General features: G+C 39.7%; 1 protein-coding gene and 1 long non-coding RNA gene across 12 annotated transcripts in view; one reads left to right on the forward strand and one right to left on the reverse strand.

Annotated features, from left to right (window-relative positions):
* The window catches only part of LOC121013644 (uncharacterized), a 1,671-nt gene extending 1,007 nt beyond the window's left edge, over positions 1-664 (reverse strand). The window contains exon 1 of the long non-coding RNA XR_005782818.1: positions 334-664. This is a non-coding gene — a long non-coding RNA (uncharacterized LOC121013644). The remainder of the gene's footprint in view (positions 1-333) is intronic.
* TRPM3 (transient receptor potential cation channel subfamily M member 3) overlaps positions 1-13,268 on the forward strand; it is an 811,684-nt gene that overhangs the window by 461,445 nt on the left and 336,971 nt on the right. The gene's annotated exons all lie outside the window — the stretch shown is intronic.

A 13,268-nucleotide genomic window follows, 5' to 3' on the forward strand; every position in this document is an offset into this window, starting at 1 on the left:
TTCCTTCCTTCCTTCCTTCCTTCCTTCCTTCCTTCCTTCCTTCCTTCTTAAAGTAATGCCATGCCTTTCTTTTCTTCACCTTCTTTAAAAAACATCTCTGTGACTCAAGGAGAATCACATTATGGTGATTCACAATTGAGAAAATTGAGCAATTCAAAGAGGTCCTTCAGAAAGAGGCCTGCTGTTCAGCAGTAGCTCCCTGAGGTCCTTCATTCTCAGGTGAGGAATCTTTGTTATTAGTAACTTATTTACAAAGCACTCATTAGATCCTGGTGTACTGGTGCATTATCTCATTTAATCCTCACTGTGACCCAGTGAGGTAGAGACTCTTACCTGTACATTTGTACAGAGGAGAAAAGTCAGACATGGAGAGGTAACGTTGACTTTCCCAAGGCACACTGCTAAGAATGAGCACACTTGCATGAGTTGCTTTCCCTAGAAATTAAATGCATTCACAAATGAATGAGACCTCCTTGTACTTGGACTAACCCAGCTAAAGGAAGCAGAGTAAGCAGTGGCCTTGTCAGCATGCTAAGAAGACTAAGTAAAAGAGGCTCCTGCTAATATAACCCGCCCCCCCCTCCACCACCACCACCAACAAGCTTTCATTGATGTGATCACTCAGTCCTTTGAGTTGAGAAGTGGATTATACACAGTAAGGTGTGTAAGGGAGGCTCGACTGTCAATGTAGCACACTCCAATTCTGGGGTTGTTTCCTACCTATGTCACTTAAAATCTTATTTAGGCCCTGGTTGTTGTATCTTTACATTGGGAATAATTATTATTATTGAAAGCATAAAGGCCAAGGTGCTTTAAAAACCCGGTGCATTATGCCAATATCATATATGAATGGTGAGGTATTTAGAGTATGTTTATATCTTATGCAGGGAGTAGATTCCATGTCAGGATGTGAGAAGGCAGAAATCATGTGTAACCTCACTCCATGCTTCCAATCTTTTAGGGGTCAGAGTTTTCATAGAAAACAATAATAATGATAGGTCACACTGGACATCCAACTGAGTGATGTTTACTAGATAAAACCTTACAAATATAAGCTGAATACCATCCAGTATCTCTTTGCCCCTTGAGATATAGGGGAAAAATTTTGTACTGATTCAAGTTCAAAGATCTCTTCAGGAACCTAAAAAATTCCTGGAGCACTGATGCTCTTTTTATTTTTTATTTTTTCTTGTAATAGTTTTATTTATTTTTCATTTTTTAAGTATACTTTATTGTCAAGTTAGCTAACATGCAGCGTTTACAGCGTGCTCTTTGGGAGTAGATTCCCATGATTCATCACTTATATACAACACCCAGTGCTCATCCCAACAAGTGCCCTTCTCAAAGCCCATCATCCACTGACACTGTTTTTAAATAACAGCTCTGTTGAGAGAGGATTCATATACCATAAAGCTCACCTTTTAAAATTGTACAATATAGTGGATTTCAGTATATTCACAGAGTTGTGCATCCACTCACTAATTCCAGAATATTTTCATTATCCCCAAAAGAAACCCAGTACCAGTGAGAAGTCAGTCTCCATTTACCCTTACCTCAGCCCTTGGCAAACCCTAATCTATGTTCTGTCTCTATAGATTTGCCTATTCTGAATATTTCATACACATGGAATCATAGATGCAGCCTTATGTGTCTGGCTTCTTGCACTTTACCAAAACATTGCCAAGATTTATTTATGTTACAGCCTGTGTCAAAATCTCTTTCCTTCTCATGGCTGAATAATATTCCATTGTATGGTACTCCACATCAATTGATGGGCATTTGGATTGTTTCCATTCTTTATAATGAATAATGCTGATACCAACATGTACATGCAAGTTTTTGCATGAACATACGTTTTCAGTTCTCTTGGGCATATACGTAGGAAAGGAGTTGCCGAGACCTACGGTGATTCTGTTGAACACTTTGAGAACCTGCCTCCAAAGTGGCTACGCTAGTTTACATTCCTACCAATAACGTAGGAGGATTTTAGTTTCTTCACATACTTGCCATCAATTGTTATTGTCTCCTTTCTTGGTTATAACCTCCTAGCGGGTGTGAAATGGTATCTTATTGTACTTTTGATTTGTATTTCCCTAGAGACTAATAATGTTGAGTGTCTTTTCATGTACTTTATTTGCCATTTGTCTGTCTTCCTTGGAGAAATGTCTGTTCAAATCCTGTTAACATTTTTAATTGGGTTTCCATTTTATTGAGATGCAAGAGTTCTTTATATATTATGGATACAAATTCTTTTTTTTTTTTTTTTTTAATTTTGTTTTTCAACGTTTATTTATTTTTGGGACAGAGAGAGACAGAGCATGAACAGGGGAGGGGCAGAGAGAGAGGGAGTCACAGAATCGGAAACAGGCTCCAGGCTCCGAGCCATCAGCCCAGAGCCCGATGCGGGGCTCGAACTCACAGACCGCGAGATCGTGACCTGGCTGAAGTCGGACGCTTAACCGACTGCGCCACCCAGGCGCCCCTGGATACAAATTCTTAATCAGATGTATGATTTGAAAACTTTTCTCTCATTCTGTGGGTGTCTTTATACTGTCTTAATGGTGTTCTTTGGTGCAAAACATTTTTAATTTTGATGAAGTCCAATTTAGTTTTTACTTTTGTCACCTGTGTGAAAGTTACATTTTCTTCTAAGAGTTTTATAGTGTTAGCTATTATGTTTAGGTCTTAGTCCATTTTGAGTTAATTTTTTCTATATACAGAGATTCTACTAATGCTTTGATACCTTTGTCTTTGGGCTCCTACTTCAGTCCATAATGTCCCCGTTCTCACACCAACACACAGGAAAACCAGGCCCTTCCTTGATTTCTATGCACATATACAGACACACACACATACCCAAACTCCTCTTCCATAAAACACCCCTGGGATAAACTTCACAGAAATTTTAGTAGTCACATGATATATCAGATGAACAACCTAATATCACATTTTAGACATCTCTAAGCTTCAATGTTATTTTAGCTGACGGCTGTTTCACTGTTAATTATCCCCAGTACAATCCACTTACTAAATGGTTCTTTTCTTCAATTCAGTCCTCTCTCTCACCTGCTCTTCTCTCCAGGCCTCTCAAGAACCAAAACACAAACTGCTCTCATTTGTTCATGTAGCACAGCTTAACATCCTAATTTACTTACTTGAACTCCTCGCAAGAATATATTTTCCCCCCACAAGACAGTTTCCTCCACAACAGGAGTTTTGGGACCATTTTTCATACCATTATTCCATGCACATTTGGGTGGGGTAATAGACAGAGTCTGGTCCTAGGGGTAGAGAGCCTCAGTACCTAAAAAGCCAAAAATAAGAGGGGCGCCTGGGTGGCGCAGTCGGTTAAGCATCTGACTTCAGCCAGGTCACGATCTCGCGGTCCGTGAGTTCGAGCCCCGCGTCAGGCTCTGGGCTGATGGCTGAGCCTGGAGCCTGTTTCCGATTCTGTGTCTCCCTCTCTCTCTGCCCCTCCTCCGTTCATGCTCTGTCTCTCTCTGTCCCAAAAATAAATAAACGTTGAAAAAAAAAAAAGCCAAAAATAAGAATCACCAAATGAATAAAAGAAAGGCACAAAAAGGGGAGACCAAAAACACATTTGATGATGACCTTCAACTATTTGAGCATGCTGCCAAAGATAGAAGTAGCAGAAGGGGAAGGGGTCAGCTCGAGGTGGTGGGAGTTGTGGAGAGATTAATCGGTGGAGAGGGGAAAGAAACATACTCTTCAGTACACAAAGTTCTGATGTTTTGATTATACAGAACCACACTCCTTTAGAGCTAGGTACATTTTGTTATTCAGGGTTTTTGAGATTTTAGAAAAGTGTTACAGTAGAGATGCCATGTGTTACAGAACACCTTGGGTCGGGTCTGAGCATGCCATAATCAAACACAACAGCAAGTGTATATACCATGAAGTGGGATGAAAACTCTAAATAACTTTATATCTGCTTAGGTCTGGTTGTTTTGCCAAATGAGTTACAGAAAAAAAAAATGTCTATTTTCAGTTTTGGTTTTTCTTTTCTTAGTTCTAAGCGCCATATTGTGGAAAACGCAAGATCTCTCTGTAGGCAATAAGTCATTCTTCACATGTTGTCTTTTGCCGAGACCACTCAGCAAGGCTGGTGATGATGAGGATATAGATGAGGACGTTCCCCAAGTGCTAAGCTTCTTTCTAGACGGTGTATTATATGCCAGTCATTTGCCACGCAGGCCAGCTTGGCTGCTGAGAAGCAGTCCCTTTAGCCTCACCCCCCACCCCCATTTTCTTTTTAGATCCAGCCTTTTGTAATTTACTGCAGGGAACATAGTCAGAATTTAAGATGATGAGCAAATGCTGTTCAGGACAATAATGTGAATTCAAATGGGAGAAAGAAATCACTACAGAGAGAGAAGAGCAGGGAAGGAAAGAGGGGACCAGACCAGGTTTACAAGATTATGGAGCCTTCCTGCAAAACACGGCTGACAGGCCATCCCAACTCTCTTTGGAATGCCTTGAATGATAACAAGCAAGCACATGGATCTAGAAGGAGTGACCCAGGGCCGTCATAGACTTGATTTGCCTTTTTCTTAAAGGGATCCTGATGCAGCTTTGATATAGTAAAGAATGTTCACTATTTGCATTCAGGATGCTTGTTTTTACCCAACCTCTTCTTCAGTATGACTTTAACGTGCATGATTCAATTTCATTAGTGACTATTACCATTTTGCCAGGGTCATTGTGATAGGAACATTTGATACAGATCAGCTCACATGTTGATAATAGCCCTGCCATACAGGTGCAAACATCCTTCTATAGTCTGTGAAGAAATGGAGGTTTGGACAGGTGAGCTAACGGACACACATTGTACAGCAAATGATCCGTTTTACTGGCATTAGACACAGCTCTGTTTGATGCTGAAGCTCATGCTGTTTCCATTGCTCAGCATACCTCTTGACTTGATTCACAAATTTTGTCATTGTCCACATGGATATTGATTTTACTGTATAGCGTAGACACCCACAAACCTGGCTTCAAATCTAAGCTTTACCATCACTAGTCATATGACCTTGGAATGGTAATGATAGTAGTGTTATTTCTTCACTATGTATCAAGCACTATTCTAAGAAATAGAGCATAGAAACTACAAGACACTTGAAACATCCCAAGAGAAGTTTTATGATAAAATAAATTTGAAAATCCTAAATATATTCCCCATTATAGATTCTCAGTGCACATTTGCATCATAATGATGCCGAGAAGTATTTGAGGCTGAAAAAGAATGGTTGAACCTTGGGAGTTTCCCAAATATTTTGACCACAGAACCTCTTTATCCAGAGTTTATCTGTTAACACCTGCAGGTTCCATGGAACAGACTTTGAGAAATGCTAAGACACACGCAAGTCCTTTGCATGCTTGTATAAAGCACATGATCGCCCATGGTATTTTGTGCAATTATAGTGTACATTTACAAGGAAAACAGAGTTTCTTTGGACCAGATAATGTGTCTGACACTATCTTCTCATTCTACCCATGGGTTTATACTTGGATGTATATTTTTTTTAAATAAAAAGCTTTTTTTTTGAGTTAGGTCTTACTATCCAATTCAGCCCCTCTAATCCTAGTCAAGGTTTCTCTCTTTTACAAAACCTTCCCAACACTCCCTCCTCACTTGCCCACAGGGATCCCTCTGTTCTCTGACCTGTCTCAGCACTGACTGTCCCCAAGGAACTGGTGCTTCACATCCGTCTCTAAGAAACTAGAATTATGCAGAATTAAAATGTCCCACATTTGATGGAGTTGAATAGGATTAGAGCAAAATTTTGTGAGAAAACCACAGTTTTAAAAGAAAAGGCAGCATTTCCTCACTAGAGTTCCAGAAAAATTGCACAAGGGGAAGCTGCTTTATTTCTTTATTTTTTTAATTTTTTTTCTCTTCTTTCTTTGTTTTGTTGTTATGTTTTGTTTTGTTGTGTTTTATTTTTTTTTTGTTTTTTTTGCGTTACGATTCAGTCCTGAGTTCACAATTACAAAAATTTTTTTTTCCAACATAGGTATTAAGATTGAGTCTTCTAAATTTGGACATGGATTTACATTTCATTTCTCATGTATCTTTTTGTAAAAATACAACTTTTTTGTAAAAATTCTCTGCCATGGATAACTCCTTGATTATTTTTTACTTTGAACTCGTTCCAACTATATTGCAATCCCTGAGTCTCTGTTCAAAATCACTTCTAAAAAAGTGATGAAATGCAACATTCCTAATTGAAATTTATCACATTATTTATTAGTGGGGGCCCCTTTCAAAATTGAAGTTGTAAAATCAAAGTCTGATGTTTACTCAATTTAAAATGTCATAAATATGCTCAGTGCTGCTCTTGCAAATGATACGCTCTTTGGCCTTCTGACTAATGCACTGATGGGGATGTTAGCTGCAGTAAAGGAAAATGCCCATTAGCCACTTCCACTGTGAAGTTCAAAAAATAAAGAATAACTTGAGGGCATGACACTAGCTATCCTTGAAGAAGCTGGGTGTTAGGTTGGGGCAGGTTATGAGTGAGTTAAAGAATTACACACTGGTAAGATCAGCAACAATGAGGTATACGTACAAAGAGTTTGTGTCAGATGCTATTTTACCACACTGAAAACAGCCTCAATGTGGTGCTCCTTATACACAGAGAATTAAAATTAGGCAGAGAAATAAAGATTAATACAAATTTCTATTGCCTCATATAATAAAAGAGTCAGAAAAGACTTGAATGTGAAAATCTTGTGATTTACTAAAACACAACTACACACCTGAGCAGACTCTTTGGAATGCAAAGGACGATTTATTTAAGCCCCTGTGCTTGAGTGCCGTATCATTATTTAAATCCAAGTTGTGATTTATGAAAACGAGCAAAGGATAGGAATCCTAGCTATGTCTCAAATCCAAACTGGCAGTTACTTACAGTCATTCACATTAGTTCAGGATATAACTGGATATTGGTCTATGAGCTCCTCATCCAGATTATTCCTACCCATGTACAGGGCCTTGAATGTAGTAACTTCTCAATAAATACTTGCTGTCCAGACTAGTCACGTAGGTAGATAGACCATAACGAAGACCCACAAGGAAGCAGGCAGCCCTCAGCAAGATTGTTGCCTTGACTTTAGAAATGTGCTTCTGCCCTTTACCAAAATGCCTCATAATCTTTAAATTCTTGTCATTCTGTTTCTTCTCCATTGATTCCTTCATTAATTTAAACATCATTCGGGGCGCCTGGGTGGCGCAGTCGGTAAAGCGTCCGACTTCAGCCAGGTCACGATCTCGCGATCTGTGAGTTCGAGCCCCGCGTCGGGCTCTGGGCTGATGGCTCAGAGCCTGGAGCCTGTTTCCGATTCTGTGTCTCCCTCTCTCTCTGCCCCTCCCCCATTCATGCTCTGTCTCTCTCTGTCCCAAAAATAAATAAACGTTGAAAAAAAAATTAAAAAAAAAAATAAAAAAAATAAACATCATTCATTCAAGACCTCTTCTTTGAGCTTATTTTCTGTTTCTGGTACCAGGTACGCACTCTGCCCTCTTAGGGTTCACGATCTAGTAGGAGAGATAGAAAAAAAAAAAACCAGTGAAAAAGATATATAAAACCATAATGGGATAAATAATAAGACTAAAACTGATGACAAATACCCAGGAGGGATGTACTACTTGTGCATGACAGCTCTAAGTGAACAGAAACATGACCCTTTGAGAAATCCCTGCATCAAACTGATTTGTATTCACTGATATGCCAACAAAGCACTACAGAATTTATTTATTTATTTATTTATTTATTTATTTATTTATTTATTTATTTATTATTTATCCAGTTGTTTCCTATCCTTGCCAACAATTGATGTTACCTATCTTTTAGCTGTTCTTGTGAGGGTACACGGACATCTCACTGTGAATTTAATTACTCTGATGACCAATGATTGTGGAACATAATCTTTTTCTTTTTAGGTTTATTTATTTGTTTTGAGACAGAGAGAGACAGACAGACAGACAGAGAGAGCACATGAGCACATACCCGAGTAGGGGAGGGGCAGAGAGAAAGAGACAGAATCCCAAGCAGGCTCCACACTGTCAGCATGGAGCCCAATGCAGTACTCAAACTCACAAAACATGAGATTGTGACCTGAGCTGATATCAAGAGTCAGATGCCTAAATGACTGAGCCACCAAGGTGTCCCTATTGAACATATTCTTATGTGCTTACTGAACCATCCAATATTGTTTATAAAATATCTGTTGGATACTTTGCCCATTAGAAATATTAGACTGTTGGGGCACCTGGGTGCCTCAGTCGGTTAGGCGGCTGGCTTCAGCTCACGTCATGATCTCATGGTTTGTGAGTTCGAGTCCCACGTCAGGCTCTGTGCTGCCAGCTCGGGTCCTGGAGCCTGTTTCGGATTCTGTGTCTCCCTCTCTCTCTGACCCTCCCCCGTTCACACACTCTCTCTCTCTCTCTCTCTCAAAAATAAACATTAAATTTTTTTTTTAAAAAAAGAAATATTAGACCGTTCATCTTTTGATTAATGTGTGGGACTTTTAAAAATATATTCTGGGTTTAAGTCCTTTGTCAGATACACGTGTGGCAAAAATGTTTTCCCTTTTCATTTTCTTATTACTGTCTTTCAAGGAGCAGAATTTAATTTTAAATAAGTCAAATCGATCACATTTCTCATTTTAAGATGAGTGCTATGTTGAACCAATCTAAGAATTCTCTGCCTACCCCATCAAATATTTTCTTTGTGTTTTTTATAGCTTTTAGGTTTAATAAAACTCTGATCCATCCTGAATTAATGTTTGTGTATGCCGTAAGAAGGGATTTGAAGTGTCTTTTTTTTTTTCTATGCAAATATCCACTTGTTTGGCTTGAGAAATTATTCTTTCCTCTTTGAATGATATATATGACTTTGTCAAAAATTACTTAACTGTGTGTATCTGGACTGTCTATTCAGCTTTAATTATCTGTTTATTTTACTGTCTCGGGTCCTTGGACTCTCCAAGCAAAAGAAATTTACTAGAGGCCAAATCAGAAGTTCTGAACTAGAGGCTTTTACTGCGGCTGATGCATCAGTTGTAAAGATTAGAAACCTCTCTAACCCAAAGAAAACATTACCAGAGACAGCCCACTTTTCAAGGAAAAATATATACAAAGATGATAGGATCTTGATTTGCCTTCCTTAGTTAAAAAAACAACAAAAGAATCTTGCTTTAAAACATTTCTTTCTGACCCGAGAGAGAGGTTTCTTGACTGAAGAGTAGCCTACTATCAATGGGGAAGACTCATTTTTTATTCATCCTCTTTGAAGGCAGCAGAGCTTGGGGAAGACTATAGATTTTGGTGTCTAATCTGAGAAATGACAATCTGAATCCATACTCTTCCCCAGGTCTTCCATGTGAACTTGAACAACTTATTTAACTCTTCAGAGCCTCATTTTCATAAGCATTTTGGTTGAAATATAGTATACTTAAAAATGCATGAAATATTTATATATAGCTCAGTGAATTATCAGCCAGAGAATTCTGTGTAACCACCACCTAAACCAAGATGTGGACCATTGTTGCCAGCCCGTTGGAATCCCCCAATGGGGTTCGGAGGCCTCTCCAGTGGCTCCTCCTTTCTCCTCTCCACAGTAACCACTTTCTTGACTTAGTTCTAACACTAAAACTATGTGTTGTACTCTTGGTAAACTTTATTTACAAATGAAATCAAATTATATGCATTGTCAAGTATCTGGCTTCTTTCACTGAGGCACATTCCTGTGTCTGTAAAAATGAGGGGAAATGATGCATACTTTATACTGTGATCATAATTACATTGGAGCCATGCAACATGGAAGGTGCTGGGCTTCCCTCCAGTTTCTGGAAACGCTAAGTGTTTTCTCCTCCCTAGTTCTGTGTTCACAAGCAGTGCATACATATATTGAAGTGCTAGTGACAAAGATGTGGTCTTTGGATGTGAAAACACTGCATAGACCTGACCTTGCCTTGAGGTCTACTGCTCAAACACGGTCCTTAATCCTGGCAGTTAACTCTTCTCTATGCCATTTCCTCCTGTGCAATAGCCATTCCTTCTCCATTCATCTCCAAACACACTCAGTTGGTTTGTGTCCCGGAAGATTATAGAAGTGACCCAAGCAGGTTTCCAGGTAGAACAATAATCACAAGTCCTCGTGCCTGAAGACTCACTACATATGGGCCACTCTACTGATTGCCTCCCATGCCTTATCTCATTTAATCCTCACCACAGCCAAATGAGGAAGTATTCATATTATTCCCATTGCAGAGATGAGAAACTGAGGCCAGAAAGGTCTTGAAAGTTTACCCAACCACTAAGAGATGGAGTTAGGATTTCAACGGAGGCCATTTGTCTCCAGAATGGGACTCACTGCTGATATGCAGGTACAAACAGATAGTGTCATTTTTTTTTAATGCAATCTTTTAGGAAATGCTATTGCTTGTAGATTTCAGCTTATCATTGGAGAAGTTCCTGTTGAAAAAAATAATTGGAAAGTCTGTTATACTCTCCTCTCTGTCCTTATGAAGAAATGTCTTCTGCATCTGGCACTGAATGGAGTTCAGAAGACACAGGCCATATGAATGCCTCCTTAAAAGCCCTAAAATTTAAAGCCTAACTCTGTTTTTATTGTGTTACACCTGCACTGGAACATGTCAGGTTATTTGGGAAAGAGTTTGGGGGGATTTTAGTACCTTGTCATTTTTACTACCATTTTCTTCTTTTTATCTATATAATACTCTTACCTCTTTCTTTATTTTTCCTTACTGACCAGTGATCACAACCCTATAGACTCATTCTATGATGCCACTTCAGAAATCTAGAGAGCCACTGCCAGGTTTAATTCTATGAAGTTGCTGCTAAGAAGGACCATTTACACATTTTATGATAATTTATTTAATATGTCCCAGTTTAAATATCTATTTAGTGCTTTCTTTGTGCATGATCCCACACTAGGCACTGTGGGTAAAACAAGAAAATGATATGACATCAGCCCCATCATCAGAGTACTTAAATAAAATTCAGTTGGGGAGGAGGACAAACATAGAGTCACAGCAAGTTAAGCATTAGTTCAAAGTAGTAGCAGAAGTGTTATGATACTACCTATGAGAAAGAGGACATCAGAGGTGGTTCCAGAACAATACTAGGGATATCCAGAGAAAGTGGGTACCCCTTGGTCATAGAAAAGGTGGAATGGAAGGTGTTCCTGGAGGATGAATAGAATCTGCAGTCAGACCGTAAAACATTCTGGCTGATGAAATGTGGCTTTGACCAAGGATTCAGGAAGATATGGAGGGAGGAGGTACAATGTGAATGCTCTTGTTGCCTATTGCTACTGTAACAAATGACCCCAGATTTAGTGGCTTCAGAGAACACAAATATATTACCTAACAGTTGTGTATGTCAGAAGTGCACAGTGAGTCTTATGGCTGAAATCACGTTGTCGGCAGAACTGTGTTCCTGTGGTAGGCTCTGAGGAAAAGTCTGTTTCCTTGGCTTTCCCAGCTTCTAGAGGCCACCTGAGTGTGTTGGCTCATGGCCCCTTCCTCCATCTTCAGGGCACATTACTCTCTGCCTCTGTCATCACATCTCTGACTCGAACCCTTCCGCCTTCCTCTTATAAGGTCCCGGTGGTTACGTTGTGCCCATTGGAAAAATCCAAGATTATCTCCTCATGTCTAAATTAACTCAGTCACATCTGCAAAGTACTTTTCGTCATGTAAGATATATTCTCAGGTTCAGGGAACAGGACCTAGACATCTGGGGGGGGGGGGGGGCGGGGAGGCAGGCAGCGGACATCATTCTGTTAATTATAGTCAGCACCATATTGAGGAAGTCTATAAGTGACAGGCTTTGAACTTCACCCTACACACCACAAAATCATCAAATGCTTCAGTCTGGGGAAGCATTTGCAAAGTGGGCATGGGCAAAGTGCAGACTAAAAGGTAGAACAATGTGAAGAGAAGTGTAGAGGCAGGGAGACCAATGCAGAGACTGTTGAATCTGTCATTGGACAGCATAAGTGTGTCGTGTTGTGCTTGCTTGTCTGTGGGTGTGTCATGTGTGAACAAGACACCTCCCCCACATGCCCACCCACATTTGCACTTGGAAACACAGTCTTTACTCTAAGTGGTATTTGCTTAGCCATGGAAATCAGCTGCCTGGGAAGGACTGTGACCCTTCCTGCTTCCCAATATGCTAGAATAGGAATAATACATCCGTACTTTGGTTTCTAAGGAATCATTGTCATGCTTAAAAATATGGGCTATTCAGAGCTGGGAACTACCTCTCCAGACAGCCTCCCAGGAAGTTGCCAAAGGGGTTTCCAGTCTTAAAGGGATAGTCTGTGATGGGCAATTATGTGAGCAGCAGTGATCTCTGGAGAGACTTTTTTTTTATCTATGGCAGGGACTAGCCCATGGTGGCAAGCCAGAGAATTGGTTTGATTAAGAAGAGGCCTGAGTGGTGTTCACAGCAGAGTTGAGATGCTTTGCACTAACTCTCTGTTGCTTTCCCTTTCCATATTGCCCAGAGCTTGGAATAAGTTGTCACATACAGGGAGTTTTGACTCTGAAAGTTCCTTGTTGAAACTTGCTGTAGCTATGGTTCCATGTGGTATAAAATTGGGAAAACAAACACAAAAACAACAACAAAAAGGAATCGAATTAATTAGCAGACTTGTGATAGACCAAGAGATTTTTAGGGGAATTCTCATTAACATACAAGCAAGGGCTAGAATTGCCTCTGTGGCAAAACAAATTCAGATAGTTCAGGAGTTAGCAAGCCCAGATGGTTTATTAACTCATTTGGGGGCCCTGTTATCAGTATAGTGGCTTATCTTGGTTAATGCAATTAAGATGGGATCAGATAGCTGTACCTTAAGACTTGATAACATAGAATTTTCGGAACAAAAGTATGTGCGCTCAGCAGTGGAAGAGGAAATTATAATGTTGGTGTTCAGACTTTAAGGAATTACAACACGATCTGAAAGGGATGGACGTTAATAACGAGCCTGTTCTCTTCTTCCCAAGGCAGAACGGTGCAGCAGAGTTATTTTGGTGGCGTTTAACTATTATGACATTCAGTAGCAAAGAAAGATCCTCAGAAATAAGCCCAGAAGTCTCTGAGTGAAAACATAAATACTCAGCTGTGTTTTTAAAGACTTGGTATTTTCTTTCTTAATTGTGTTTACCTTTTAAGCAACAACAAACAGAAGCTAAAAACTTGGCAGAGAGTTGCTTTT

This window comes from Herpailurus yagouaroundi, unplaced genomic scaffold (assembly GCF_014898765.1).
Source record: "Herpailurus yagouaroundi ecotype Mexico unplaced genomic scaffold, PumYag 199, whole genome shotgun sequence".
NCBI lineage: Eukaryota > Metazoa > Chordata > Mammalia > Carnivora > Felidae > Herpailurus > Herpailurus yagouaroundi.